General features: G+C 38.8%; 1 pseudogene; it reads left to right on the top strand.

Moving 5' to 3' along the window:
* The first annotated feature begins 396 nt into the window (after positions 1-396).
* Positions 397-2465, top strand: LOC102859813 (annotated as a pseudogene).
* Positions 2466-5864: the final 3399 nt, after the last annotated feature.

Below are 5864 nucleotides of genomic sequence, written 5' to 3'. Positions count from 1 at the left end.
AAACAGTTGAAACCATCAATAAGACCAGGAGCTGGTTTTTTATAAAGGCCAGTAAAATTGATAACTGGCAAATTTAACAAAAGGGGGGGGTAGAAAAGACACAGATAACTCGATTAAGAAATGACAGAGGTGACATCACAACAGAGCTAGAGGAAATGAAATAGAAAATATCAGAGTTCTATGAAAAGCTATACTCTGATAATCAAATTAAAAAAAAAAACCTAGAGGAAATGGACAAATTCCTTGAAACACATCCTCTGCCCAGACTGGCAAGGACAGATGTAGAACATTGAACAGACCCATCACAAGAAATTGAAAAGGTCATGAAAAGACTTCCCCATAAAACTCATGTGCCAGGTCCATTTCAGGTGTCTTCCTTCCCAAGTTCGGCACCAGATGAAAGATTTCGGATGGAAGCTGAACCATGCCAAGCAAACAGACTTTGTAGAAGATAACTGCAAAGCTTGTGGCAGCACAGAAAATGGCAACAGTTGCATAGAATTAATTGTTACCAATGAAAATACATCATATACTTGTCCTAGCAGTGGTGATCTTTTGGAGTCTCCTAAAATAAAGAAAGGTTTATCTCCACACTGTACTGGTAGTGACTGTGGATATTCATCTAGCATGGAATGGAGTGAAACAGTTTCTCAGGAGGACTCAGATGGATGCAGCCTGTACGGAAGGCATTTGTAATCATGATGAACATGTTGATGATGACTCTTGTGTTCATCATTGTGAAGACAAAGAGGATGATGGTGATAGCTGTGTTGAAGATTGGGCAAATTCTGAAAAGAACAACACAAAAGGAAAAAATTTTAAAAAGAAAAAGAAAAGATGTTGAAATGTGATGAACATACCCAGAAGCTTGGAAGCTGTATCACAGCTCCAGGTAATCGAGAGACCTTAGGAAATACAGTGCACACAGTGTTTCACCGTGACAAGATCAAAGATGCATACTCTGAGAGCTATTATAGCTCTGAGAAGGGTGGTCAACCCCTGACTTGGTTGGAACATAGAAAAATGTACCACAGTGTGCAGAACCTGAGTCTGGGAAAGGTGCCAAGAGCTTAGTTGAAGTCCTTGGTGAGTATGAATATATTTCAGATGTTGTTGTTATGTGCCGTCGAGTCGTTTGCAACTCATAGCGACCCTATGCATAACAGCCCTAAACCCTGCTCTATCCTGCACCAACTGCACTGCCTCTGACACACCCATCCCGATTACCCCAGTCACCAAATCAATCCATCTCATAGAGGGTCTTCCCCTCCTGTGCCGTCCCTCCACCCTCCAAGGCTGATGTCCCTCTCCAAGGACCCGTCCCTCCTGGCAACATGTCCAAAGTATGTCAGACGAAGCCCCAGAATCCTTGCCTCCAAGGAGTAGCTTGGTTTAATCCTTTCCAAGATGAATCTGTTTGTTTTCCTGGCAGTCCATGGTATATTCAGTACTCTTCTCCAGCACCACAGCTCAAAGGCATCAACTCTCCTTCTGTCCTCCCTAGTCATTGTCCAACTCTCTGATGCATAACAAGCGATTGCAAATACCATGACCTGTATCAGGCGCACCTTAGTCTCCAGAGAGACACCGTTGCTCCTGAGTACTTTAGAGAGGTCCCTAACAGCAGACTTTCCCATCGCGATACGCTTTTTGATTTCCTGACTGCTGGTACCAAGAGTGTTGACTGTGGAGCCGAGCAAACTGAAGCTGTGAACAATCTCAATCTCTTCGTCATCCATCCTGACGCTGCCAATTGGTCCAGTGGTGAGAATCGTTGTCTTCTTGACATTGAGCCTCAGTCCATACTGAAGGCTGCAGTCCTTGACCCTTCGCAGCAAGTGCATGAGGTCCTCCTCAGTTTCAGCAAGCAGGGTTGTGTCATCTGCATAACGCAGATTGTTAATAGATCTTCCACCAATCCTGATGCCACAATTCTCCTCATAGAGCCCAGCCTCCCGGATAATCTGCTCTGCATGCATGTTGAAAAGGTATGGAGACAGGATGCATCCCTGGCATACACCCTTCCCAATTTTGAACCATGCAGTGTTACCCTGCTCTGTGCCTCTTGGTCCAAGTATAGGTTTCACATTAGCACAATTAAATGTTCTGGGATTCCCATTCTTCTCAGAGTCAGTCACAGTTTGCTATGATCCACACAGTCAAATGCCTTTGCATAATCAATGAAACACAGATTGACATTCTTCTGGTATTCCTTGCTTTCAGCCAAGATCCATCTAACATCAGCAACAATATCCCTAGTACCATGACCCCTTCTAAACCCAGATGAGGAAATCTTTATCTCTCAAGATGAAATACAGTCATTTATGGCTAATAACCAGTCTTTCTTCAGCAATAGAGAACAGTACTGACAGCATCTGAAGGAGAAATTTAATAAATACTGACACTTAAATGATCACAAGAGGCCCATTTGTAGTGGCTGGTTGACAACACCTGGAGCAAATTAAATAAATAAAATAGCTCCATCTTTCAATGAAACACTCAAGATGACTACTGCGCCTTGTCTTTCAAAAAAAAACCCCTCTTAGTGACTTAATGGCAAAATTTTCACTTAAATCAATGTGATTCTTGTTTTGGGAGACGGGGTAGTTCTTTCTCCAGGCTTCTATTTTTAGTTGTGTGGCTGCACAGGCCTGCCATATGATTTAAGCCATCTCTTTTTATTAAATGTTTCTCTTCCTGTGAAACTTACTAAAGCAACCTAGTGGCAAACAGTAATATTGTACTTATACTTCTGTACAGAAATGAAAATGAGCTGAATATATGCTTTTACAAAGTAGACATCCACTTGTGAAATGTTTGGATGTAATGTTAAAAGCACAATGTGCAAAATTTAAAATAAAGAATATTTATTAACATATAAAAAAAAGTCGTGGACCAGATGGCTTCACAGACAAATTCTACCAAACATTCAGAGAGGATTTAGCACCCACTGTACTTAAATTATTTTTTAAAAGTTTAAAAAGAAGGAACACTTTCAGAGTCATTCTATGAAGCAAGGATACCCTAATATCAAAACCAGGCAAAGATATTACCAAGAAAGAAAACTACAGACCAATATCTCTCATGAATATAGATACAAAAATCCTAAACAAAATCCTAGCCAATAGAATTCAAAAGCACATTAAAAAAAAAATTCACCATGACCAAGTGGGATTCATAAAAGATATGCATGCATGGTTCAACATAAGAAAAACAATCAACATAATTCACTATATTAACAAAGTAAATAACAAGAACCACAGTCTATGGGATATTCAATAATATTTTCCAATATCACAATTAAAAGACATGATCTTAGCAACTGATGCAGAAAAGGCATTTGACAAAATCCAACACCCCTTCCTGATAAAGATACTCAGAAAAACTGTAATAAAAGGGAATTTGCTCAACATAGTGAAAAGTATATATGCAAAACTAAAAGCCAACATCATTCTCAATGCAGAAAGACTAAAAATATTTTCTTTGCAAACAGGGACCAGACAAGGATGCCCACTGTCACTTCTTTTGGATACTGTATTAGAAGTTCTTGCAAGGGCAGTGTGACATAAAAGGCGTCTAGATTGGCAAAGAGATGGTTAAACTGTCACTATATGCAGATGATATCATTGTGTACACAGAAAACCCCAAAGACTCAGCCAAAAAATGAAAACCTTTTCAACAAATGGTGCTGGCAGAACTGGACTTCCACCTTCAGAAAGCTGAAACAGGATCCACATCTCACACCATACACAAAAATCAACTCAAGGTGGATCAGAGACCTGGGAGTAAAGCCCAAAACCATAACGTTCATAAGAGACAAACTGGAATCAAGCTTAGAAGCTCTTGTCCAAGGTACAATCAGGGACTGCCAAATACAACCAGAAATGCATAATCTGAAGAGGATGAAATTGATGCATGGGACCTTCTAAAGATTAAGTTCATATGTGTGTCAAAAACTTTTGCCAACAGGATGAGAAGAAAACCTACAGACTGGGAACAAATATTTGGTAATATCATCTCAGACAAAAGACTTATAACAAAAGTTTACAGAATACTCCTAGGCCTACACAAGAAAAAGACTGATAACCCAATTACAAAGCGGGCAAAAGACATGGAAAGAATTTTCACAGAAGATATTTGAATGGCAAACAGACACATGAAGAAATGCTCCAAATTATTGGCAAATAAGAGAGATGCAGATCAAAACCACAATGAGGTACCATCTCACTCCAGTAAGAGTGGCAAAGTTTAACAGGAGAGCAAGTAATACATGTTGGAGAGGATGTGGGGAGAAAGGAACTCTTATACATTGTTGGTGGGATTGTAAAATGGTACAACCATTCTGGAAGGCGGTTTGGTGCTTCCTCAAAAAAGCTAAACATAGAAATTCCATATGACCCAGCTATTCCACTACTTGGAATATACCCTGAGAAAATAAGAACTGAGGCACAAACTGAGATTTGTACAACAACGTTCATAGCCCAAATGTCCAACCGCAAACAAATGGATTGAGAAATTATGGTACATTCACAGAATGGAATACTATGGAGCACTCAGGAGCAAAGATTTTGAAAATTAGTACCTAACTTGGGAGGGACTGAAGAGCATTATGGTGAGTGAACTCCATCCTACAAGGATAAATATTGTATAAAACCATTACTGTAGAATGAGTATAAGGATCCAAGAGGGATGGGAGAAGTCGGAAGCAAAGGAATGTGGATATGAGAGGGGGTTGGGGAAGTGGAGATTAATCATCAGGTTGTAATTTAATGGGTGAGGGGGTGAGGAAAATTGAAAGAATTTGTTCTTGAAAACAATATAATAGAATTTTGTAAATAAACCAGTAGAAAAGAAAAAAAAAACCCAATGTATTTAAATTTTATAAACTAGTAGAAAATTAAAAATATTTTCTCATATGCAAGTTAATAGTGAAACTGAAGAGAATGAAAATAAATCCTCAGATGCCAAAAAAGGATCTTGATTTATCCCACTTGAATTTAAAAATCATCTCAAGATACACTGAATACAAAATAAAGCAAAATATTATGATGAAATGTACAAAGACTTGGAATTAGGAAACTAAAAGGGAAGAGATTAGTCAGTCTTTCTCAAACTAAAGGAACTGAATAACAAATTAAAGTCTCAAATAGAAATACTGAAGAAATGATGGAGAAAATGTTGAAGGAAAAAGTAATGAAGTATATGTAAAAAAACCAGTAAAAACACAGTCACAAAAAAAATGGACTGACATGGAATCATTTCACGTGGTAACATATTATCAAGAAACAGTGGTAAGAGAGGTTCAGGCTGACTTCAAGAGCATTAACCGAAATTAATACCCTAGGATGTGATAAAGAGCTCTGGTGGCCTGTGGAAAAAAATTGCTGGAGAAAAGCTCAATATCAGCTGTGAAAACTAGGTCAGGTGCTGATTGTGAAACAGACCACCAACTACTCGTATGCAAGTTCAAGCTGAAACTAAGAAAAATCAAATCCACAGGAACCAAAATTTGATCTTGAGTCTATCCCACCTGAATTTCAAAACCATCTCAGGAAAAGGTTTGGTGCCTTGAACACTAATGAGCAAAAACTGGATGAACTGTGGGAGGATATCAAGGATATCATCCAGGAAGAATGCAAAAAGTCATTACAAAGTCAGAGGAGGAAAAAAAAGACCAAGATGAATGTTAGAAGAGACTCTAAATATTGCACCGGGGCACCAAGAAGCCAAAGTAAAGGGAAGAAATCAAGAATTTAAGGTGCTGAACAAAAGATTTCACAGGGAAGCGCAGGAAGACAGTGTTATAATGAAATGTGCAAAGAGCTGTAGCCAGAAAATCAAAGGGGTCGAACTTGCTTAGCATT

This window comes from Elephantulus edwardii, unplaced genomic scaffold (assembly GCF_000299155.1).
Source record: "Elephantulus edwardii isolate Elephantulus edwardi_28Jun2011 unplaced genomic scaffold, EleEdw1.0 scaffold00350, whole genome shotgun sequence".
Taxonomy (NCBI): Eukaryota; Metazoa; Chordata; class Mammalia; order Macroscelidea; family Macroscelididae; genus Elephantulus; species Elephantulus edwardii.
The sequence above is the reverse complement of the archived record's forward strand: the minus strand, read 5'-3'. Positions and strand labels throughout refer to the sequence as shown.